Consider the following 26301-nt stretch of genomic DNA (forward strand, 5'->3'; position numbering starts at 1 on the left):
TTTTTTTCTTTGTTTTTTCTGATTTGAGGTTATGAAAATGTTTTAATTTGTAATAAAGGTTTTTTGAAAATTCTAAATTCTCTCTATCTCTCTCTCTCTCATGAGCGTGGATCAGATCCTGCATTAAAACATGAACTTCTGATTTGCTAGCTCAACGTTCTACCTCTGGGTTATACAATGAGAACGTATAGAGTTAAATGCCCGCTAGCCTCCACCCCAAAAGCCAGCGCCTTCGCCGGCTCCCCCTTTGGCTGCGTCTATTCCGGTATCGCTTCTCGGCCTTTTGGCTAAGATCAAGTGTAGTATCTGTTCTTATCAGTTTAATGTCTGATACGTCTCCTATCCGGGGACTATATGTTAAATGGATTTTTGACCTTCGGAAATGGAAGCGGAGCTTGCTCCTTCCACTCCATGCATCAACATGGTATTGCAGTGTTTCCATGAATGGTGCGCTCCCCATCTCGGGGATAAATAAGTCAAGTATAAAAAAAGAATTTGCTTCTTTTGTGCGTGAATGACGGTGTTTTTTCTAATCCGTGTGTTTTAAAATTGCTGTGATTTCGTTGGCTTTATTGGTTTAACGAAAAGCTTGCGTGGAAATGAACACGCTGATAAAGAAATGTTTTTGTAATGTATTTAATTAATTTCTTTACAAGTTTGCGGAGGTGATACGAGGACGAATTAAACATCCTCGACACAGCTGAAGGCGCAACAAAAGCGAACGAGACCGATTGGAATGTTAAAAACACCTGAAAACTTTTTTCACTACCCTTCATACTACAGCTGTCGAAAAACCACAGCAACGTCGACAGACCTGGAAGCATAGCTGTACTTGTTTAATTCACAACGACAACGGGTAAGTCATTGAGCCCTGTGTTTTTATTTATCCACGTTCTAAAATTGCTATGCTTTCGTTGTTTCTTGATTGCTCTGTACATTTCTTTGTTTCTATTCCACGTAAAGTTACTTTGTAATAACGAAACCATATATTTGAATGCGCAATTTAAATCCATTTGATTTAAATTGTTTCACATATTTCACTCTACACGGTTCAACCGGGCTGGAAACGGAATAAAAACAGGGTAGATCTCGAAGAATGTTTGGTCTCAGACGTGGCTTCGTGCGCTTTCCACCTGGTCACACACAGTAAATGAAATGTTAGTCGGACGGCCTCCGGGGGCGCCGTCGATGTGATCGGTCACAGGAAGATGCGGCCGTCTGGCCTCAAAGGGTGTCGCTCATACTTACCTGGCAGGGGAGACACCATGATCATGAAGGTGGTTCACCCAGGGCGAGGCTCAGCCATTGCACTCCGGTTGGGCTGACCCTTTGCGAATTCCCCAAATGTGGGAATCTCGACTGCAAAATTTCTGATAGTGGGGGACTGCGTTCGCGCTCTCCCCTGACCTTTGTGTAAAAATAGATTCGCTTGTCGTTTTACGTAAAATCCAAGAGACGTCTAACCACGGCCCAAGAATACATTAGTCATCAAAAAAGCGGCTATTCAACGACTACATAACTTTTAATAGACAGCGAATAAGTGTCTATGCTAAAACAAGGCTGTATTTGGGCTGTCAGTGAAAATCTAATAGCCGTTTGACCATTCCAAACGAATAGACTAGCCATTAAATAGAACCACAATCAAACGGCTACATGTCTAAGAGCACAAAATAATGCTTAGATGATTCTTTTACTTCCAATATAAGAGGTTCTCGGGAATGGCAATCATCCAAACTAATAAATTATAAAGGCTTTTATAAGAAAATGACAACAGTTAAACAACCTAGACAGCGTTGGGCAATACAAAATGCTAATAAATACAAGACAAATTGAAATATTGTACATGCATGTACATTAAACAAGCCAACAAATCTGCCAATGGGCTACGACAATTTTTCTTGAATTAAGTGTTTATATCTAGATTTGTTTCTTACCCCTTTGGCAGATTTATTTGCTTGTTTTAAGCCCAAATTCTGAGTTTTTTCTCCCTAAAGGCTAGGTTTATTTTCTTAGGGCATTTTGCTCATCAAAAAATGCATCTTATTTTAAGACTTTCTAGATATTTGTATAGTTAAAACAGTTCGAAATAACAAGTAAGAAATGATTTTTTGCAATGTATTCATTCATTCGCTACCCTTCATACTACAGCTGTCGAAAAACCACAGCAACGTCGACAGACCTGGAAGCGTAGCTGTATTTGTTTAACTCACAAAGACAACGGGTAAAGTATTTTCTTGATTACCTAAATGACTTGCTGTAAGAAAATAAGTTTAGGTTTAAGGGGGGGAAATACAGTTTAAAGGGATATTTCAATTTATGATGATAATTCTGTCATCATTTACTCATGCATACAGGCTTACAACAACACGAGGATTAGTTTTTTTCTGAGTAACACAAAAGAAGGTATTTTGAGGAATGATGGTAAACCCACAGCAGATAGTCACCATTGACTTCCATAGTAGGAATAAAAAAATATGATGGAATTTAATAGGTACCATCAACCGTGTGCTAACCATCACTTTGCAAAATATTTTCTTCATCATTTATCACGATACTTCCAAAATATTTTTTCCTACTAAGTCAATATTTCATTATTTGCTTTACAAGCTTAAAAATGATGGTGACAGGATTCCATGGTAATCACAAACAGGTAAACAAGTAAAATAATCACTATTTACTTTTAAAAGCATTTTGAAAATTGCTTGCTTATGCTGGGAGTAAAGGTATTTCATGCAAAAGGTATTTCCTCTTTAAAAGGTAATGTATGCTTCTTTTAAAGCTGACACATTTGCCACATTAAAATAACAGAAATGTGTACTGTTTAAACTTTTTGGAGCCGGTGTGTCTGTGTTCTTGGGGCACACATCTACATGTAAAAGCAGAATTGCTTATTATTCTTCTCTATTTCTTGTATAGGTCAATTATGAGTGAAGAACCGTTCACCAAATGAAGACCGCAGCCAGGTGACGGGATCCTGTGGTAATCACAAACAGGTAAACCAGTAAAATAATCATCATTTAATGTTAAAATAATTTTGAAAATTGAAGTTCTGTGTGTTCTTATTGTACTTTATTTATTTCTGCAGGTAAGCACCATACCGTAAGCTTCATTCCCTTTATAACAGGTAAGGTTCATACTGTTTTATTCTTTTGTACTGTTTTATTCGTACTGTTTTAAATCATTCAGTAAATGCAAAGTTAAACTGATGTGTTTTTAATCTAGATTTAAAAGTGTCTACTGTTGAAGCACATCTGATCTCTTCTGAAAGCTGATAATAACTGAATGCTGAGGCACCTTGTTTTGAGTGAACCCTTGTTTTTTTCTAAATGACCTGATCCTATTGATCCGAGTAATCGGTTTCATATTCGATTAGCATATCTGTCATGTATTGTAGCCATGAAGTGGTTTTTAAACAAGAAACAGTACTTTTTAAATCCATTGACCATTGCAATAATCGGCCCTGCTGGTGATGAAAGCATGAACAAGTTTCTCTAAGTCCTGTCTTGAGACAAAACCTCTAATTCTGGCAATATTTCTGAGATGGTAGTAAAAGCAGAATTCCTTATTATTTTTCTCTATCTCAGGCTCTACGGCATATATGTCATGATTTTATTTGTCTATTTATATGTCTATTTACAAGGACTGCCTTGGCCAAATGTTATTGTTAATTAATATTGAAGCAGTTATTTAACATAGGTCCTTTGAGTAGTGATTTGTGTAATGATCCATATATCTATTTTTATGTATATTTTTAACTTAGGAATGTGATTTTAAAGCTCATATTTGTTATTGTATGACACCTCTCATGTTATGAAAGTAAAAAATAAATGTATTTTCTGATGTCTTGCATTTCTGTTTTTAAACTGTTAATCCTTATCAAGTGCTATACATTAGAAAGTGGATATAGAGTGAAATGCACACGGTGAATAATGAACGCAGACCTTCAGTGCCGGACCTCTGACCCGCTAACCTCCATCCCGACAGCCAGCGCCTTCTCCGGATGCCATTGCGGTATCGCTTCTCGGCTTTTTGGGTAAGATCGAGTGGACACCGGGGACTACACGTTTAAATGGATTTTTGACCTTCGGCTATGGAAGCGAGGCTTGTTCCGTCCACTCCGTGCATCGACTCTGGCGCTTTCCGGGGACAAATAAGGTGAGTTTAAAATCAGAGTTTGCTTCTTTAGTGCGTGGTTGCCAGTTTGTTTGCCAGTCCGTGGTCCATAATACGTTCCGCGTTCGTGGTCTCTCCATCGCTCAGTACTTTTCTGTGTTTCTATTTTACGTAAAGCTAACACCAAAACGATTGTGGAAGGCGCTATATAGATTGTTCTCAAAGAAAAAAAACGAGAAACAAACCCATGTGAATATGGGTCAAATTATCTAGGCGGAGCACTTCGTTCAAAGAAAAACGCAACAGAATTGTTTGCGTTGAACAAAGACAATGGTGCCTGCAGACATCGAATGTGTATTGTGGATAAAAAATGGCCAGTGGGGTGGGACAATTTTTCTTGAATTAAGTGTTTATGGGAAAAGTTCACGAATTTTTTCTTACCCTGTAGTCAGATTTATTTGCTTGTTTTAAGCATAAAATAACAGGAGAAGAAATTGTGTAGGGGGAGCAGAGGGTTTTTTTTCGTTCAAAGAAAAGCAGCGTGGCACGAATGAATGTTTGGCTGAAATGCTATCGTAATTTCCCCCTTAATTTTCCTTACAAACATGAAACCAGAGAGAAGGGTCAGTTGGCATCGAATTGCACCTTGTATTCGGTGATTGATTGAGGAAAAATATGCGTATGTGTATATATATACTTGTTTTGTTGAACAGAGACAATGGCCGCGTGCTCCAGCGTCACCTATATGCCTATTTCACAAAATGGCGGCTTTGACCGGAAGTAGGGAAAACATCGTTCAGGTTGCACCACTACGATGGCCACTCAATATAGTATGGACTGACAGCTGCTTTGTTTTCTCCTACACATGAATTTACTTGTAAAAATAACAATAACAGATATTGTCGATTGGTGTTATATTATTTTTTTAGCATTTCGTATTATCAAAATATATCATATGTTAGACAGCTTATCAATTTTAAATAAAATAACGAGACATACATAACTATTCGTGTCTGCTCCCGTTTATTGTAATGAGTGTGCACATTTGGAGAAATACTTAGACATTTTACTTCTTATTTCTTTAGACTGAATAATTATTTCTTATTAATTCCAAAGTATGCGACCCGATGATCTAATCGTGGTGTATGTGCTATTCCTCGTTTGTTTGCCTGCATCCATTGCTTTACGGCTTGCTTGTTGCGTTTAAATGCACATTTGATTTCTTTACCAGCATTGGATTTAGACCATTCAATGAGAAGAGTTAACAGCGTTTATTATGATTGATAAGCCCTCAACGGAGAATGAGGTCGGCATACATTAAAAGCCTTATTTTGTTTTTATCGTGTGCCTTCCAAAATGTATGCGACGAAACTTAAATCACGCAAAATATGAATGGTAACTAGACGTGCTTGTTGTGTGCAAGGAGTGCATTTATTTGTAAACTTTTGCTAAATCAAAATGGTTTATTTGTATTTGCTTTTTACCTGGGTTTTATCAGGTTCGCAGTCGGGACATTTTTAATCCATAGTGTATGCATAATTAATTTCAAAGAAATAAGAAGTAAAATGTGTAAGTATTCCTCAAAATGTGCTTTGGACTAAGTCCCCCGTCATCACAGCAAACGGGAGCAGACCCGAATAGGTATGTCTAGTTATTTTATTAAAAATTTCCAGCCGTCTGTAAATTTATGTTTGAAAGAAAAAAGTAAATTAATATCTTACTTACTGTTTTTGTCTTGTTTTCTAGTGAATATCTGACAATGCTTAAATGGAGATACATTTACTTGGTAAGCAAAGTGGCTTAAGATATTATGTATTGTAATAGAAAATTGTTATAAAAACGTTTTGTTTTTGCTGGGAATTCTTGTATATATTTCACAGCTATATAATTAATTATAATAACGCACTTTTTGTTGATAAACATGTTAAAAAATACATTAACACATAATAATGTGGCAACAAATCAAATGTGCATTTAAATGCAACAAGCAAAAATAAATAAATAAAGCAAATGCACGGAAAAGAAACGAGGAATAAAAGAAACACCGCGATTAAAAAAATCAGATCGCATACTTTGTAATAATTGAAATAAATTATAAAAATCAACAGGTTTATATTTAAAACAAATAAAAAATATCTGCCAGCGGGGTAAGAAAAATAAACTTAATTCTAGTTTCAACTTAATTCAATAATAAACTCAATTTAGGTTTATTTTTCTTACCCCACTGGCAGATATTTTTACTTGTTTTAAGCCTTAACCTATTACATTTTAGAATTTATTTCAGTAAACAAGACTTAAATTCTAAGCCACTTTGCTTATTAAGTAAATGTATCTCGATTTAAGAATTATTTTTTAACTCGAAAACATTAAGAAAATACTAAGTAAACGAACAAATTGGGATGTTCAAAACACTTAAATTTTTTTTTCACTCTACCCTTCATATTACAGCTGTCGAAAAACCACAGCAACGTTGACAGACCCGGAAGCCATGATACATTAGCAGTTTTTAAAATAAGTTAAATCTAGAATCCTTATTGGTTTTAGATACTTTAAAGCAATGAATGATCTTCTTTCTTTTGAATTGATTTGGTATTATGGAGGAGCTCTGTGTCTGGTTATTGAAGATGATTTGTTCTTTGCTCCTTTGTTGGCTTATTTTTTTTGTTATTTCCGTTACTATATATATTTTTTTCTTTGTTTTTTCTGATTTGAGGTTATGAAAATGTTTTAATTTGTAATAAAGGTTTTTTGAAAATTCTAAATTCTCTCTATCTCTCTCTCTCTCATGAGCGTGGATCAGATCCTGCATTAAAACATGAACTTCTGATTTGCTAGCTCAACGTTCTACCTCTGGGTTATACAATGAGAACGTATAGAGTTAAATGCCCGCTAGCCTCCACCCCAAAAGCCAGCGCCTTCGCCGGCTCCCCCTTTGGCTGCGTCTATTCCGGTATCGCTTCTCGGCCTTTTGGCTAAGATCAAGTGTAGTATCTGTTCTTATCAGTTTAATGTCTGATACGTCTCCTATCCGGGGACTATATGTTAAATGGATTTTTGACCTTCGGAAATGGAAGCGGAGCTTGCTCCTTCCACTCCATGCATCAACATGGTATTGCAGTGTTTCCATGAATGGTGCGCTCCCCATCTCGGGGATAAATAAGTCAAGTATAAAAAAAGAATTTGCTTCTTTTGTGCGTGAATGACGGTGTTTTTTCTAATCCGTGTGTTTTAAAATTGCTGTGATTTCGTTGGCTTTATTGGTTTAACGAAAAGCTTGCGTGGAAATGAACACGCTGATAAAGAAATGTTTTTGTAATGTATTTAATTAATTTCTTTACAAGTTTGCGGAGGTGATACGAGGACGAATTAAACATCCTCGACACAGCTGAAGGCGCAACAAAAGCGAACGAGACCGATTGGAATGTTAAAAACACCTGAAAACTTTTTTCACTACCCTTCATACTACAGCTGTCGAAAAACCACAGCAACGTCGACAGACCTGGAAGCATAGCTGTACTTGTTTAATTCACAACGACAACGGGTAAGTCATTGAGCCCTGTGTTTTTATTTATCCACGTTCTAAAATTGCTATGCTTTCGTTGTTTCTTGATTGCTCTGTACATTTCTTTGTTTCTATTCCACGTAAAGTTACTTTGTAATAACGAAACCATATATTTGAATGCGCAATTTAAATCCATTTGATTTAAATTGTTTCACATATTTCACTCTACACGGTTCAACCGGGCTGGAAACGGAATAAAAACAGGGTAGATCTCGAAGAATGTTTGGTCTCAGACGTGGCTTCGTGCGCTTTCCACCTGGTCACACACAGTAAATGAAATGTTAGTCGGACGGCCTCCGGGGGCGCCGTCGATGTGATCGGTCACAGGAAGATGCGGCCGTCTGGCCTCAAAGGGTGTCGCTCATACTTACCTGGCAGGGGAGACACCATGATCATGAAGGTGGTTCACCCAGGGCGAGGCTCAGCCATTGCACTCCGGTTGGGCTGACCCTTTGCGAATTCCCCAAATGTGGGAATCTCGACTGCAAAATTTCTGATAGTGGGGGACTGCGTTCGCGCTCTCCCCTGACCTTTGTGTAAAAATAGATTCGCTTGTCGTTTTACGTAAAATCCAAGAGACGTCTAACCACGGCCCAAGAATACATTAGTCATCAAAAAAGCGGCTATTCAACGACTACATAACTTTTAATAGACAGCGAATAAGTGTCTAGGCTAAAACAAGGCTGTATTTGGGCTGTCAGTGAAAATCTAATAACCGTTTGACCATTACAAACGAATAGACTAGCCATTAAATAGAACCACAATCAAACGGCTACATGTCTAAGAGCACAAAATAATGCTTAGATGATTCTTTTACTTCCAATATAAGAGGTTCTCGGGAATGGCAATCATCCAAACTAATAAATTATAAAGGCTTTTATAAGAAAATGACAACAGTTAAACAACCTAGACAGCGTTGGGCAATACAAAATGCTAATAAATACAAGACAAATTGAAATATTGTACATGCATGTACATTAAACAAGCCAACAAATCTGCCAATGGGCTACGACAATTTTTCTTGAATTAAGTGTTTATATCTAGATTTGTTTCTTACCCCTTTGGCAGATTTATTTGCTTGTTTTAAGCCCAAATTCTGAGTTTTTTCTCCCTAAAGGCTAGGTTTATTTTCTTAGGGCATTTTGCTCATCAAAAAATGCATCTTATTTTAAGACTTTCTAGATATTTGTATAGTTAAAACAGTTCGAAATAACAAGTAAGAAATGATTTTTTGCAATGTATTCATTCATTCGCTACCCTTCATACTACAGCTGTCGAAAAACCACAGCAACGTCGACAGACCTGGAAGCGTAGCTGTATTTGTTTAACTCACAAAGACAACGGGTAAAGTATTTTCTTGATTACCTAAATGACTTGCTGTAAGAAAATAAGTTTAGGTTTAAGGGGGGGAAATACAGTTTAAAGGGATATTTCAATTTATGATGATAATTCTGTCATCATTTACTCATGCATACAGGCTTACAACAACACGAGGATTAGTTTTTTTCTGAGTAACACAAAAGAAGGTATTTTGAGGAATGATGGTAAACCCACAGCAGATAGTCACCATTGACTTCCATAGTAGGAATAAAAAAATATGATGGAATTTAATAGGTACCATCAACCGTGTGCTAACCATCACTTTGCAAAATATTTTCTTCATCATTTATCACGATACTTCCAAAATATTTTTTCCTACTAAGTCAATATTTCATTATTTGCTTTACAAGCTTAAAAATGATGGTGACAGGATTCCATGGTAATCACAAACAGGTAAACAAGTAAAATAATCACTATTTACTTTTAAAAGCATTTTGAAAATTGCTTGCTTATGCTGGGAGTAAAGGTATTTCATGCAAAAGGTATTTCCTCTTTAAAAGGTAATGTATGCTTCTTTTAAAGCTGACACATTTGCCACATTAAAATAACAGAAATGTGTACTGTTTAAACTTTTTGGAGCCGGTGTGTCTGTGTTCTTGGGGCACACATCTACATGTAAAAGCAGAATTGCTTATTATTCTTCTCTATTTCTTGTATAGGTCAATTATGAGTGAAGAACCGTTCACCAAATGAAGACCGCAGCCAGGTGACGGGATTCTGTGGTAATCACAAACAGGTAAACCAGTAAAATAATCATCATTTAATGTTAAAATAATTTTGAAAATTGAAGTTCTGTGTGTTCTTATTGTACTTTATTTATTTCTGCAGGTAAGCACCATACCGTAAGCTTCATTCCCTTTATAACAGGTAAGGTTCATACTGTTTTATTCTTTTGTACTGTTTTATTCGTACTGTTTTAAATCATTCAGTAAATGCAAAGTTAAACTGATGTGTTTTTAATCTAGATTTAAAAGTGTCTACTGTTGAAGCACATCTGATCTCTTCTGAAAGCTGATAATAACTGAATGCTGATGCACCTTGTTTTGAGTGAACCCTTGTTTTTTCTAAATGACCTGATCCTATTGATCCGAGTAATCGGTTTCATATTCGATTAGCATATCTGTCATGTATTGTAGCCATGAAGTGGTTTTTAAACAAGAAACAGTACTTTTTAAATCCATTGACCATTGCAATAATCGGCCCTGCTGGTGATGAAAGCATGAACAAGTTTCTCTAAGTCCTGTCTTGAGACAAAACCTCTAATTCTGGCAATATTTCTGAGATGGTAGTAAAAGCAGAATTCCTTATTATTTTTCTCTATCTCAGGCTCTATGGCATATATGTCATGATTTTATTTGTCTATTTATATGTCTATTTACAAGGACTGCCTTGGCCAAATGTTATTGTTAATTAATATTGAAGCAGTTATTTAACATATTTCCTTTGAGTAGTGATTTGTGTAATGATCCATATATCTATTTTTATGTATATTTTTAACTTAGGAATGTGATTTTAAAGCTCATATTTGTTATTGTATGACACCTCTCATGTTATGAAAGTAAAAAATAAATGTATTTTCTGATGTCTTGCATTTCTGTTTTTAAACTGTTAATCCTTATCAAGTGCTATACATTAGAAAGTGGATATAGAGTGAAATGCACACGGTGAATAATGAACGCAGACCTTCAGTGCCGGACCTCTGACCCGCTAACCTCCATCCCGACAGCCAGCACCTTCTCCGGATGCCATTGCGGTATCGCTTCTCGGCTTTTTGGGTAAGATCGAGTGGACACCGGGGACTACACGTTTAAATGGATTTTTGACCTTCGGCTATGGAAGCGAGGCTTGTTCCGTCCACTCCGTGCATCGACTCTGGCGCTTTCCGGGGACAAATAAGGTGAGTTTAAAATCAGAGTTTGCTTCTTTAGTGCGTGGTTGCCAGTTTGTTTGCCAATCCGTGGTCCATAATACGTTCCGCGTTCGTGGTCTCTCCATCGCTCAGTACTTTTCTGTGTTTCTATTTTACGTAAAGCTAACACCAAAACGATTGTGGAAGGCGCTATATAGATTGTTCTCAAAGAAAAAAAACGAGAAACAAACCCATGTGAATATGGGTCAAATTATCTAGGCGGAGCACTTCGTTCAAAGAAAAACGCAACAGAATTGTTTGCGTTGAACAAAGACAATGGTGCCTGCAGACATCGAATGTGTATTGTGGATAAAAAATGGCCAGTGGGGTGGGACAATTTTTCTTGAATTAAGTGTTTATGGGAAAAGTTCACGAATTTTTTCTAACCCTGTAGTCAGATTTATTTGCTTGTTTTAAGCATAAAATAACAGGAGAAGAAATTGTGTAGGGGGAGCAGAGGGTTTTTTTTCGTTCAAAGAAAAGCAGCGTGGCACGAATGAATGTTTGGCTGAAATGCTATCGTAATTTCCCCCTTAATTTTCCTTACAAACATGAAACCAGAGAGAAGGGTCAGTTGGCATCGAATTGCACCTTGTATTCGGTGATTGATTGAGGAAAAATATGCGTATGTGTATATATACACTTGTTTTGTTGAACAGAGACAATGGCCGCGTGCTCCAGCGTCACCTATATGCCTATTTCACAAAATGGCGGCTTTGACCGGAAGTAGGGAAAACATCGTTCAGGTTGCACCACTACGATGGCCACTCAATATAGTATGGACTGACAGCTGCTTTGTTTTCTCCTACACATGAATTTACTTGTAAAAATAACAATAACAGATATTGTCGATTGGTGTTATATTATTTTTTTAGCATTTCGTATTATCAAAATATATCATATGTTAGACAGCTTATCAATTTTAAATAAAATAACGAGACATACATAACTATTCGTGTCTGCTCCCGTTTATTGTAATGAGTGTGCACATTTGGAGAAATACTTAGACATTTTACTTCTTATTTCTTTAGACTGAATAATTATTTCTTATTAATTCCAAAGTATGCGACCCGATGATCTAATCGTGGTGTATGTGCTATTCCTCGTTTGTTTGCCTGCATCCATTGCTTTACGGCTTGCTTGTTGCGTTTAAATGCACATTTGATTTCTTTACCAGCATTGGATTTAGACCATTCAATGAGAAGAGTTAACAGCGTTTATTATGATTGATAAGCCCTCAACGGAGAATGAGGTCGGCATACATTAAAAGCCTTATTTTGTTTTTATCGTGTGCCTTCCAAAATGTATGCGACGAAACTTAAATCACGCAAAATATGAATGGTAACTAGACGTGCTTGTTGTGTGCAAGGAGTGCATTTATTTGTAAACTTTTGCTAAATCAAAATGGTTTATTTGTATTTGCTTTTTACCTGGGTTTTATCAGGTTCGCAGTCGGGACATTTTTAATACATAGTGTAATTAATTTCAAAGAAATAAGAAGTAAAATGTGTAAGTATTCCTCAAAATGTGCTTTGGACTAAGTCCCCCGTCATCACAGCAAACGGGAGCAGACCCGAATAGGTATGTCTAGTTATTTTATTAAAAATTTCCAGCCGTCTGTAAATTTATGTTTGAAAGAAAAAAGTAAATTAATATCTTACTTACTGTTTTTGTCTTGTTTTCTAGTGAATATCTGACAATTCTTAAATGGAGATACATTTACTTGGTAGGCAAAGTGGCTTAAGATATTATGTATTGTAATAGAAAATTGTTATAAAAACGTTTTGTTTTTGCTGGGAATTCTTGTATATATTTCACAGCTATATAATTAATTATAATAACGCACTTTTTGTTGATAAACATGTTAAAAAATACATTAACACATAATAATGTGGCAACAAATCAAATGTGCATTTAAATGCAACAAGCAAAAATAAATAAATAAAGCAAATGCACGGAAAAGAAACGAGGAATAAAAGAAACACCGCGATTAAAAAAATCAGATCGCATACTTTGTAATAATTGAAATAAATTATAAAAATCAACAGGTTTATATTTAAAACAAATAAAAAATATCTGCCAGCGGGGTAAGAAAAATAAACTTAATTCTAGTTTCAACTTAATTCAATAATAAACTCAATTTAGGTTTATTTTTCTTACCCCACTGGCAGATATTTTTACTTGTTTTAAGCCTTAACCTATTACATTTTAGAATTTATTTCAGTAAACAAGACTTAAATTCTAAGCCACTTTGCTTATTAAGTAAATGTATCTCGATTTAAGAATTATTTTTTAACTCGAAAACATTAAGAAAATACTAAGTAAACGAACAAATTGGGATGTTCAAAACACTTAAATATTTTTTTTCACTCTACCCTTCATATTACAGCTGTCGAAAAACCACAGCAACGTTGACAGACCTGGAAGCCATGATACATTAGCAGTTTTCTCTCTATCTCTCTCTCTCATGAGCGTGGATCAGATCCTGCATTAAAACATGAACTTCTGATTTGCTAGCTCAACGTTCTACCTCTGGGTTATACAATGAGAACGTATAGAGTTAAGTGCCCGCTAGCCTCCACCCCAAAAGCCAGCGCCTTCGCCGGCTCCCCCTTTGGCTGCGTCTATTCCGGTATCGCTTCTCGGCCTTTTGGCTAAGATCAAGTGTAGTATCTGTTCTTATCAGTTTAATGTCTGATACGTCTCCTATCCGGGGACTATATGTTAAATGGATTTTTGACCTTCGGAAATGGAAGCGGAGCTTGCTCCTTCCACTCCATGCATCAACATGGTATTGCAGTGTTTCCATGAATGGTGCGCTCCCCATCTCGGGGATAAATAAGTCAAGTATAAAAAAAAGAATTTGCTTCTTTTGTGCGTGAATGACGGTGTTTTTTCTAATCCGTGTGTTTTAAAATTGCTGTGATTTCGTTGGCTTTATTGGTTTAACGAAAAGCTTGCGTGGAAATGAACACGCTGATAAAGAAATGTTTTTGTAATGTATTTAATTAATTTCTTTACAAGTTTGCGGAGGTGATACGAGGACGAATTAAACATCCTCGACACAGCTGAAGGCGCAACAAAAGCGAACGAGACCGATTGGAATGTTAAAAACACCTGAAAACTTTTTTCACTACCCTTCATACTACAGCTGTCGAAAAACCACAGCAACGTCGACAGACCTGGAAGCATAGCTGTACTTGTTTAACTCACAACGACAACGGGTAAGTCATTGAGCCCTGTGTTTTTATTTATCCACGTTCTAAAATTGCTATGCTTTCGTTGTTTCTTGATTGCTCTGTACATTTCTTTGTTTCTATTCCACGTAAAGTTACTTTGTAATAACGAAACCATATATTTGAATGCGCAATTTAAATCCATTTGATTTAAATTGTTTCACATATTTCACTCTACACGGTTCAACCGGGCTGGAAACGGAATAAAAACAGGGTAGATCTCGAAGAATGTTTGGTCTCAGACGTGGCTTCGTGCGCTTTCCACCTGGTCACACACAGTAAATGAAATGTTAGTCGGACGGCCTCCGGGGGCGCCGTCGATGTGATCGGTCACAGGAAGATGCGGCCGTCTGGCCTCAAAGGGTGTCGCTCATACTTACCTGGCAGGGGAGACACCATGATCATGAAGGTGGTTCACCCAGGGCGAGGCTCAGCCATTGCACTCCGGTTGGGCTGACCCTTTGCGAATTCCCCAAATGTGGGAATCTCGACTGCAAAATTTCTGATAGTGGGGGACTGCGTTCGCGCTCTCCCCTGACCTTTGTGTTAAAAATAGATTCGCTTGTCGTTTTACGTAAAATCCAAGAGACGTCTAACCACGGCCCAAGAATACATTAGTCATCAAAAAAGCGGCTATTCAACGACTACATAACTTTTAATAGACAGCGAATAAGTGTCTAGGCTAAAACAAGGCTGTATTTGGGCTGTCAGTGAAAATCTAATAGCCGTTTGACCATTCCAAACGAATAGACTAGCCATTAAATAGAACCACAATCAAACGGCTACATGTCTAAGAGCACAAAATAATGCTTAGATGATTCTTTTACTTCCAATATAAGAGGTTCTCGGGAATGGCAATCATCCAAACTAATAAATTATAAAGGCTTTTATAAGAAAATGACAACAGTTAAACAACCTAGACAGCGTTGGGCAATACAAAATGCTAATAAATACAAGACAAATTGAAATATTGTACATGCATGTACATTAAACAAGCCAACAAATCTGCCAATGGGCTACGACAATTTTTCTTGAATTAAGTGTTTATATCTAGATTTGTTTCTTACCCCTTTGGCAGATTTATTTGCTTGTTTTAAGCCCAAATTCTGAGTTTTTTCTCCCTAAAGGCTAGGTTTATTTTCTTAGGGCATTTTGCTCATCAAAAAATGCATCTTATTTTAAGACTTTCTAGATATTTGTATAGTTAAAACAGTTCGAAATAACAAGTAAGAAATGATTTTTTGCAATGTATTCATTCATTCGCTACCCTTCATACTACAGCTGTCGAAAAACCACAGCAACGTCGACAGACCTGGAAGCGTAGCTGTATTTGTTTAACTCACAAAGACAACGGGTAAAGTATTTTCTTGATTACCTAAATGACTTGCTGTAAGAAAATAAGTTTAGGTTTAAGGGGGGGAAATACAGTTTAAAGGGATATTTCAATTTATGATGATAATTCTGTCATCATTTACTCATGCATACAGGCTTACAACAACACGAGGATTAGTTTTTTTCTGAGTAACACAAAAGAAGGTATTTTGAGGAATGATGGTAAACCCACAGCAGATAGTCACCATTGACTTCCATAGTAGGAATAAAAAAATATGATGGAATTTAATAGGTACCATCAACCGTGTGCTAACCATCACTTTGCAAAATATTTTCTTCATCATTTATCACGATACTTCCAAAATATTTTTTCCTACTAAGTCAATATTTCATTATTTGCTTTACAAGCTTAAAAATGATGGTGACAGGATTCCATGGTAATCACAAACAGGTAAACAAGTAAAATAATCACTATTTACTTTTAAAAGCATTTTGAAAATTGCTTGCTTATGCTGGGAGTAAAGGTATTTCATGCAAAAGGTATTTCCTCTTTAAAAGGTAATGTATGCTTCTTTTAAAGCTGACACATTTGCCACATTAAAATAACAGAAATGTGTACTGTTTAAACTTTTTGGAGCCGGTGTGTCTGTGTTCTTGGGGCACACATCTACATGTAAAAGCAGAATTGCTTATTATTCTTCTCTATTTCTTGTATAGGTCAATTATGAGTGAAGAACCGTTCACCAAATGAAGACCGCAGCCAGGTGACGGGATCCTGTGGTAATCACAAACAGGTAAACCAGTAAAATAATCATCATTTAATGTTAAAATAATTTTGAAAATTGAAGTTCTGTGTGTTCTTATTGTACTTTATTTATTTCTGCAGGTAAGCACCATACCGTAAGCTTCATTCCCTTTATAACAGGTAAGGTTCATACTGTTTTATTCTTTTGTACTGTTTTATTCGTACTGTTTTAAATCATTCAGTAAATGCAAAGTTAAACTGATGTGTTTTTAATCTAGATTTAAAAGTGTCTACTGTTGAAGCACATCTGATCTCTTCTGAAAGCTGATAATAACTGAATGCTGAGGCACCTTGTTTTGAGTGAACCCTTGTTTTTTTCTAAATGACCTGATCCTATTGATCCGAGTAATCGGTTTCATATTCGATTAGCATATCTGTCATGTATTGTAGCCATGAAGTGGTTTTTAAACAAGAAACAGTACTTTTTAAATCCATTGACCATTGCAATAATCGGCCCTGCTGGTGATGAAAGCATGAACAAGTTTCTCTAAGTCCTGTCTTGAGACAAAACCTCTAATTCTGGCAATATTTCTGAGATGGTAGTAAAAGCAGAATTCCTTATTATTTTTCTCTATCTCAGGCTCTACGGCATATATGTCATGATTTTATTTGTCTATTTATATGTCTATTTACAAGGACTGCCTTGGCCAAATGTTATTGTTAATTAATATTGAAGCAGTTATTTAACATAGGTCCTTTGAGTAGTGATTTGTGTAATGATCCATATATCTATTTTTATGTATATTTTTAACTTAGGAATGTGATTTTAAAGCTCATATTTGTTATTGTATGACACCTCTCATGTTATGAAAGTAAAAAATAAATGTATTTTCTGATGTCTTGCATTTCTGTTTTTAAACTGTTAATCCTTATCAAGTGCTATACATTAGAAAGTGGATATAGAGTGAAATGCACACGGTGAATAATGAACGCAGACCTTCAGTGCCGGACCTCTGACCCGCTAACCTCCATCCCGACAGCCAGCGCCTTCTCCGGATGCCATTGCGGTATCGCTTCTCGGCTTTTTGGGTAAGATCGAGTGGACACCGGGGACTACACGTTTAAATGGATTTTTGACCTTCGGCTATGGAAGCGAGGCTTGTTCCGTCCACTCCGTGCATCGACTCTGGCGCTTTCCGGGGACAAATAAGGTGAGTTTAAAATCAGAGTTTGCTTCTTTAGTGCGTGGTTGCCAGTTTGTTTGCCAGTCCGTGGTCCATAATACGTTCCGCGTTCGTGGTCTCTCCATCGCTCAGTACTTTTCTGTGTTTCTATTTTACGTAAAGCTAACACCAAAACGATTGTGGAAGGCGCTATATAGATTGTTCTCAAAGAAAAAAAACGAGAAACAAACCCATGTGAATATGGGTCAAATTATCTAGGCGGAGCACTTCGTTCAAAGAAAAACGCAACAGAATTGTTTGCGTTGAACAAAGACAATGGTGCCTGCAGACATCGAATGTGTATTGTGGATAAAAAATGGCCAGTGGGGTGGGACAATTTTTCTTGAATTAAGTGTTTATGGGAAAAGTTCACGAATTTTTTCTTACCCTGTAGTCAGATTTATTTGCTTGTTTTAAGCATAAAATAACAGGAGAAGAAATTGTGTAGGGGGAGCAGAGGGTTTTTTTTCGTTCAAAGAAAAGCAGCGTGGCACGAATGAATGTTTGGCTGAAATGCTATCGTAATTTCCCCCTTAATTTTCCTTACAAACATGAAACCAGAGAGAAGGGTCAGTTGGCATCGAATTGCACCTTGTATTCGGTGATTGATTGAGGAAAAATATGCGTATGTGTATATATATACTTGTTTTGTTGAACAGAGACAATGGCCGCGTGCTCCAGCGTCACCTATATGCCTATTTCACAAAATGGCGGCTTTGACCGGAAGTAGGGAAAACATCGTTCAGGTTGCACCACTACGATGGCCACTCAATATAGTATGGACTGACAGCTGCTTTGTTTTCTCCTACACATGAATTTACTTGTAAAAATAACAATAACAGATATTGTCGATTGGTGTTATATTATTTTTTTAGCATTTCGTATTATCAAAATATATCATATGTTAGACAGCTTATCAATTTTAAATAAAATAACGAGACATACATAACTATTCGTGTCTGCTCCCGTTTATTGTAATGAGTGTGCACATTTGGAGAAATACTTAGACATTTTACTTCTTATTTCTTTAGACTGAATAATTATTTCTTATTAATTCCAAAGTATGCGACCCGATGATCTAATCGTGGTGTATGTGCTATTCCTCGTTTGTTTGCCTGCATCCATTGCTTTACGGTTTGCTTGTTGCGTTTAAATGCACATTTGATTTCTTTACCAGCATTGGATTTAGACCATTCAATGAGAAGAGTTACCAGCGTTTATTATGATTGATAAGCCCTCAACGGAGAATGAGGTCGGCATACATTAAAAGCCTTATTTTGTTTTTATCGTGTGCCTTCCAAAATGTATGCGACGAAACTTAAATCACGCAAAATATGAATGGTAACTAGACGTGCTTGTTGTGTGCAAGGAGTGCATTTATTTGTAAACTTTTGCTAAATCAAAATGGTTTATTTGTATTTGCTTTTTACCTGGGTTTTATCAGGTTCGCAGTCGGGACATTTTTAATCCATAGTGTATGCATAATTAATTTCAAAGAAATAAGAAGTAAAATGTGTAAGTATTCCTCAAAATGTGCTTTGGACTAAGTCCCCCGTCATCACAGCAAACGGGAGCAGACCCGTATAGGTATGTCTAGTTATTTTATTAAAAATTTCCAGCCGTCTGTAAATTTATGTTTGAAAGAAAAAAGTAAATTAATATCTTACTTACTGTTTTTGTCTTGTTTTCTAGTGAATATCTGACAATGCTTAAATGGAGATACATTTACTTGGTAAGCAAAGTGGCTTAAGATATTATGTATTGTAATAGAAAATTGTTATAAAAACGTTTTGTTTTTGCTGGGAATTCTTGTATATATTTCACAGCTATATAATTAATTATAATAACGCACTTTTTGTTGATAAACATGTTAAAAAATACATTAACACATAATAATGTGGCAACAAATCAAATGTGCATTTAAATGCAACAAGCAAAAATAAATAAATAAAGCAAATGCACGGAAAAGAAACGAGGAATAAAAGAAACACCGCGATTAAAAAAATCAGATCGCATACTTTGTAATAATTGAAATAAATTATAAAAATCAACAGGTTTATATTTAAAACAAATAAAAAATATCTGCCAGCGGGGTAAGAAAAATAAACTTAATTCTAGTTTCAACTTAATTCAATAATAAACTCAATTTAGGTTTATTTTTCTTACCCCACTGGCAGATATTTTTACTTGTTTTAAGCCTTAACCTATTACATTTTAGAATTTATTTCAGTAAACAAGACTTAAATTCTAAGCCACTTTGCTTATTAAGTAAATGTATCTCGATTTAAGAATTATTTTTTAACTCGAAAACATTAAGAAAATACTAAGTAAACGAACAAATTGGGATGTTCAAAACACTTAAATATTTTTTTTCACTCTACCCTTCATATTACAGCTGTCGAAAAACCACAGCAACGTTGACAGACCCGGAAGCCATGATACATTAGCAGTTTTTAAAATAAGTTAAATCTAGAATCCTTATTGGTTTTAGATACTTTAAAGCAATGAATGATCTTCTTTCTTTTGAATTGATTTGGTATTATGGAGGAGCTCTGTGTCTGGTTATTGAAGATGATTTGTTCTTTGCTCCTATGTTGGCTTATTTTTTTGTTATTTCCGTTACTATATATTTTTTTTTCTTTGTTTTTTCTGATTTGAGGTTATGAAAATGTTTTAATTTGTAATAAAGGTTTTTTGAAAATTCTAAATTCTCTCTATCTCTCTCTCTCTCATGAGCGTGGATCAGATCCTGCATTAAAACATGAACTTCTGATTTGCTAGCTCAACGTTCTACCTCTGGGTTATACAATGAGAACGTATAGAGTTAAATGCCCGCTAGCCTCCACCCCAAAAGCCAGCGCCTTCGCCGGCTCCCCCTTTGGCTGCGTCTATTCCGGTATCGCTTCGCGGCCTTTTGGCTAAGATCAAGTGTAGTATCTGTTCTTATCAGTTTAATGTCTGATACGTCTCCTATCCGGGGACTATATGTTAAATGGATTTTTGACCTTCGGAAATGGAAGCGGAGCTTGCTCCTTCCACTCCATGCATCAACATGGTATTGCAGTGTTTCCATGAATGGTGCGCTCCCCATCTCGGGGATAAATAAGTCAAGTATAAAAAAAGAATTTGCTTCTTTTGTGCGTGAATGACGGTGTTTTTTCTAATCCGTGTGTTTTAAAATTGCTGTGATTTCGTTGGCTTTATTGGTTTAACGAAAAGCTTGCGTGGAAATGAACACGCTGATAAAGAAATGTTTTTGTAATGTATTTAATTAATTTCTTTACAAGTTTGCGGAGGTGATACGAGGACGAATTAAACATCCTCGACACAGCTGAAGGCGCAACAAAAGCGAACGAGACCGATTGGAATGTTAAAAACACCTGAAAACTTTTTTCACTACCCTTCATACTACAGCTGTCGAAAAACCACAGCAACGTCGACAGACCTGGAAGCATAGCTGTACTTGTTTAATTCACAACGACAACGGGTAAGTCATTGAGCCCTGTGTTTTTATTTATCCACGTTCTAAAATTGCTATGCTTTCGTTGTTTCTTGATTGCTCTGTACATTTCTTTGTTTCTATTCCACGTAAAGTTACTTTGTAATAACGAAACCATATATTTGAATGCGCAATTTAAATCCATTTGATTTAAATTGTTTCACATATTTCACTCTACACGGTTCAACCGGGCTGGAAACGGAATAAAAACAGGGTAGATCTCGAAGAATGTTTGGTCTCAGACGTGGCTTCGTGCGCTTTCCACCTGGTCACACACAGTAAATGAAATGTTAGTCGGACGGCCTCCGGGGGCGCCGTCGATGTGATCGGTCACAGGAAGATGCGGCCGTCTGGCCTCAAAGGGTGTCGCTCATACTTACCTGGCAGGGGAGACACCATGATCATGAAGGTGGTTCACCCAGGGCGAGGCTCAGCCATTGCACTCCGGTTGGGCTGACCCTTTGCGAATTCCCCAAATGTGGGAATCTCGACTGCAAAATTTCTGATAGTGGGGGACTGCGTTCGCGCTCTCCCCTGACCTTTGTGTAAAAATAGATTCGCTTGTCGTTTTACGTAAAATCCAAGAGACGTCTAACCACGGCCCAAGAATACATTAGTCATCAAAAAAGCGGCTATTCAACGACTACATAACTTTTAATAGACAGCGAATAAGTGTCTAGGCTAAAACAAGGCTGTATTTGGGCTGTCAGTGAAAATCTAATAGCCGTTTGACCATTCCAAACGAATAGACTAGCCATTAAATAGAACCACAATCAAACGGCTACATGTCTAAGAGCACAAAATAATGCTTAGATGATTCTTTTACTTCCAATATAAGAGGTTCTCGGGAATGGCAATCATCCAAACTAATAAATTATAAAGGCTTTTATAAGAAAATGACAACAGTTAAACAACCTAGACAGCGTTGGGCAATACAAAATGCTAATAAATACAAGACAAATTGAAATATTGTACATGCATGTACATTAAACAAGCCAACAAATCTGCCAATGGGCTACGACAATTTTTCTTGAATTAAGTGTTTATATCTAGATTTGTTTCTTACCCCTTTGGCAGATTTATTTGCTTGTTTTAAGCCCAAATTCTGAGTTTTTTCTCCCTAAAGGCTAGGTTTATTTTCTTAGGGCATTTTGCTCATCAAAAAATGCATCTTATTTTAAGACTTTCTAGATATTTGTATAGTTAAAACAGTTCGAAATAACAAGTAAGAAATGATTTTTTGCAATGTATTCATTCATTCGCTACCCTTCATACTACAGCTGTCGAAAAACCACAGCAACGTCGACAGACCTGGAAGCGTAGCTGTATTTGTTTAACTCACAAAGACAACGGGTAAAGTATTTTCTTGATTACCTAAATGACTTGCTGTAAGAAAATAAGTTTAGGTTTAAGGGGGGGAAATACAGTTTAAAGGGATATTTCAATTTATGATGATAATTCTGTCATCATTTACTCATGCATACAGGCTTACAACAACACGAGGATTAGTTTTTTTCTGAGTAACACAAAAGAAGGTATTTTGAGGAATGATGGTAAACCCACAGCAGATAGTCACCATTGACTTCCATAGTAGGAATAAAAAAATATGATGGAATTTAATAGGTACCATCAACCGTGTGCTAACCATCACTTTGCAAAATATTTTCTTCATCATTTATCACGATACTTCCAAAATATTTTTTCCTACTAAGTCAATATTTCATTATTTGCTTTACAAGCTTAAAAATGATGGTGACAGGATTCCATGGTAATCACAAACAGGTAAACAAGTAAAATAATCACTATTTACTTTTAAAAGCATTTTGAAAATTGCTTGCTTATGCTGGGAGTAAAGGTATTTCATGCAAAAGGTATTTCCTCTTTAAAAGGTAATGTATGCTTCTTTTAAAGCTGACACATTTGCCACATTAAAATAACAGAAATGTGTACTGTTTAAACTTTTTGGAGCCGGTGTGTCTGTGTTCTTGGGGCACACATCTACATGTAAAAGCAGAATTGCTTATTATTCTTCTCTATTTCTTGTATAGGTCAATTATGAGTGAAGAACCGTTCACCAAATGAAGACCGCAGCCAGGTGACGGGATCCTGTGGTAATCACAAACAGGTAAACCAGTAAAATAATCATCATTTAATGTTAAAATAATTTTGAAAATTGAAGTTCTGTGTGTTCTTATTGTACTTTATTTATTTCTGCAGGTAAGCACCATACCGTAAGCTTCATTCCCTTTATAACAGGTAAGGTTCATACTGTTTTATTCTTTTGTACTGTTTTATTCGTACTGTTTTAAATCATTCAGTAAATGCAAAGTTAAACTGATGTGTTTTTAATCTAGATTTAAAAGTGTCTACTGTTGAAGCACATCTGATCTCTTCTGAAAGCTGATAATAACTGAATGCTGAGGCACCTTGTTTTGAGTGAACCCTTGTTTTTTTCTAAATGACCTGATCCTATTGATCCGAGTAATCGGTTTCATATTCGATTAGCATATCTGTCATGTATTGTAGCCATGAAGTGGTTTTTAAACAAGAAACAGTACTTTTTAAATCCATTGACCATTGCAATAATCGGCCCTGCTGGTGATGAAAGCATGAACAAGTTTCTCTAAGTCCTGTCTTGAGACAAAACCTCTAATTCTGGCAATATTTCTGAGATGGTAGTAAAAGCAGAATTCCTTATTATTTTTCTCTATCTCAGGCTCTACGGCATATATGTCATGATTTTATTTGTCTATTTATATGTCTATTTACAAGGACTGCCTTGGCCAAATGTTATTGTTAATTAATATTGAAGCAGTTATTTAACATAGGTCCTTTGAGTAGTGATTTGTGTAATGATCCATATATCTATTTTTATGTATATTTTTAACTTAGGAATGTGATTTTAAAGCTCATATTTGTTATTGTATGACACCTCTCATGTTATGAAAGTAAAAAATAAATGTATTTTCTGATGTCTTGCATTTCTGTTTTTAAACTGTTAATCCTTATCAAGTGCTATACATTAGAAAGTGGATATAGAGTGAAATGCACACGGTGAATAATGAACGCAGACCTTCAGTGCCGGACCTCTGACCCGCTAACCTCCATCCCGACAGCCAGCGCCTTCTCCGGATGCCATTGCGGTATCGCTTCTCGGCTTTTTGGGTAAGATCGAGTGGACACCGGGGACTACACGTTTAAATGGATTTTTGACCTTCGGCTATGGAAGCGAGGCTTGTTCCGTCCACTCCGTGCATCGACTCTGGCGCTTTCCGGGGACAAATAAGGTGAGTTTAAAATCAGAGTTTGCTTCTTTAGTGCGTGGTTGCCAGTTTGTTTGCCAGTCCGTGGTCCATAATACGTTCCGCGTTCGTGGTCTCTCCATCGCTCAGTACTTTTCTGTGTTTCTATTTTACGTAAAGCTAACACCAAAACGATTGTGGAAGGCGCTATATAGATTGTTCTCAAAGAAAAAAAACGAGAAACAAACCCATGTGAATATGGGTCAAATTATCTAGGCGGAGCACTTCGTTCAAAGAAAAACGCAACAGAATTGTTTGCGTTGAACAAAGACAATGGTGCCTGCAGACATCGAATGTGTATTGTGGATAAAAAATGGCCAGTGGGGTGGGACAATTTTTCTTGAATTAAGTGTTTATGGGAAAAGTTCACGAATTTTTTCTTACCCTGTAGTCAGATTTATTTGCTTGTTTTAAGCATAAAATAACAGGAGCAGAAGTTGTGTAGGGGGAGCAGAGGGTTTTTTTTCGTTCAAAGAAAAGCAGCGTGGCACGAATGAATGTTTGGCTGAAATGCTATCGTAATTTCCCCCTTAATTTTCCTTACAAACATGAAACCAGAGAGAAGGGTCAGTTGGCATCGAATTGCACCTTGTATTCGGTGATTGATTGAGGAAAAATATGCGTATGTGTATATATATACTTGTTTTGTTGAACAGAGACAATGGCCGCGTGCTCCAGCGTCACCTATATGCCTATTTCACAAAATGGCGGCTTTGACCGGAAGTAGGGAAAACATCGTTCAGGTTGCACCACTACGATGGCCACTCAATATAGTATGGACTGACAGCTGCTTTGTTTTCTCCTACACATGAATTTACTTGTAAAAATAACAATAACAGATATTGTCGATTGGTGTTATATTATTTTTTTAGCATTTCGTATTATCAAAATATATCATATGTTAGACAGCTTATCAATTTTAAATAAAATAACGAGACATACATAACTATTCGTGTCTGCTCCCGTTTATTGTAATGAGTGTGCACATTTGGAGAAATACTTAGACATTTTACTTCTTATTTCTTTAGACTGAATAATTATTTCTTATTAATTCCAAAGTATGCGACCCGATGATCTAATCGTGGTGTATGTGCTATTCCTCGTTTGTTTGCCTGCATCCATTGCTTTACGGCTTGCTTGTTGCGTTTAAATGCACATTTGATTTCTTTACCAGCATTGGATTTAGACCATTCAATGAGAAGAGTTAACAGCGTTTATTATGATTGATAAGCCCTCAACGGAGAATGAGGTCGGCATACATTAAAAGCCTTATTTTGTTTTTATCGTGTGCCTTCCAAAATGTATGCGACGAAACTTAAATCACGCAAAATATGAATGGTAACTAGACGTGCTTGTTGTGTGCAAGGAGTGCATTTATTTGTAAACTTTTGCTAAATCAAAATGGTTTATTTGTATTTGCTTTTTACCTGGGTTTTATCAGGTTCGCAGTCGGGACATTTTTAATACATAGTGTATGCATAATTAATTTCAAAGAAATAAGAAGTAAAATGTGTAAGTATTCCTCAAAATGTGCTTTGGACTAAGTCCCCCGTCATCACAGCAAACGGGAGCAGACCCGAATAGGTATGTCTAGTTATTTTATTAAAAATTTCCAGCCGTCTTTAAATTTATGTTTGAAAGAAAAAAGTAAATTAATATCTTACTTACTGTTTTTGTCTTGTTTTCTAGTGAATATCTGACAATGCTTAAATGGAGATACATTTACTTGGTAAGCAAAGTGGCTTAAGATATTATGTATTGTAATAGAAAATTGTTATAAAAACGTTTTGTTTTTGCTGGGAATTCTTGTATATATTTCACAGCTATATAATTAATTATAATAACGCACTTTTTGTTGATAAACATGTTAAAAAATACATTAACACATAATAATGTGGCAACAAATCAAATGTGCATTTAAATGCAACAAGCAAAAATAAATAAATAAAGCAAATGCACGGAAAAGAAACGAGGAATAAAAGAAACACCGCGATTAAAAA

General features: G+C 36.1%; 8 non-coding genes across 8 annotated transcripts; all 8 read left to right on the forward strand.

Moving 5' to 3' along the window:
- Positions 1–267: 267 nt before the first annotated feature.
- LOC135773035 (U2 spliceosomal RNA) lies at positions 268–458 on the forward strand. The gene has a single exon (XR_010543369.1). It is a non-coding gene; the product is annotated as a U2 spliceosomal RNA (small nuclear RNA).
- Positions 459–1240: 782 nt separating this feature from the next.
- Positions 1241–1405, forward strand: LOC135773070 (U1 spliceosomal RNA). The gene has a single exon (XR_010543400.1). It is a non-coding gene; the product is annotated as a U1 spliceosomal RNA (small nuclear RNA).
- Positions 1406–7065: 5660 nt separating this feature from the next.
- Positions 7066–7256, forward strand: LOC135773033 (U2 spliceosomal RNA). The gene has a single exon (XR_010543367.1). It is a non-coding gene; the product is annotated as a U2 spliceosomal RNA (small nuclear RNA).
- Positions 7257–8038: 782 nt separating this feature from the next.
- Positions 8039–8203, forward strand: LOC135773068 (U1 spliceosomal RNA). Its single transcript, XR_010543399.1, has one exon. It is a non-coding gene; the product is annotated as a U1 spliceosomal RNA (small nuclear RNA).
- A 5395-nt stretch (positions 8204–13598) lies between these two features.
- LOC135773032 (U2 spliceosomal RNA) lies at positions 13599–13789 on the forward strand. Its single transcript, XR_010543366.1, has one exon. It is a non-coding gene; the product is annotated as a U2 spliceosomal RNA (small nuclear RNA).
- Positions 13790–14572: 783 nt separating this feature from the next.
- LOC135773067 (U1 spliceosomal RNA) lies at positions 14573–14737 on the forward strand. The gene has a single exon (XR_010543398.1). It is a non-coding gene; the product is annotated as a U1 spliceosomal RNA (small nuclear RNA).
- A 5661-nt stretch (positions 14738–20398) lies between these two features.
- LOC135773043 (U2 spliceosomal RNA) lies at positions 20399–20589 on the forward strand. Its single transcript, XR_010543377.1, has one exon. It is a non-coding gene; the product is annotated as a U2 spliceosomal RNA (small nuclear RNA).
- Positions 20590–21371: 782 nt separating this feature from the next.
- Positions 21372–21536, forward strand: LOC135773066 (U1 spliceosomal RNA). Its single transcript, XR_010543397.1, has one exon. It is a non-coding gene; the product is annotated as a U1 spliceosomal RNA (small nuclear RNA).
- The last annotated feature ends 4765 nt before the right edge of the window (positions 21537–26301 follow it).

This window comes from Paramisgurnus dabryanus, chromosome 9, assembly GCF_030506205.2.
Source record: "Paramisgurnus dabryanus chromosome 9, PD_genome_1.1, whole genome shotgun sequence".
In the NCBI taxonomy this organism is placed as follows: domain Eukaryota; kingdom Metazoa; phylum Chordata; class Actinopteri; order Cypriniformes; family Cobitidae; genus Paramisgurnus; species Paramisgurnus dabryanus.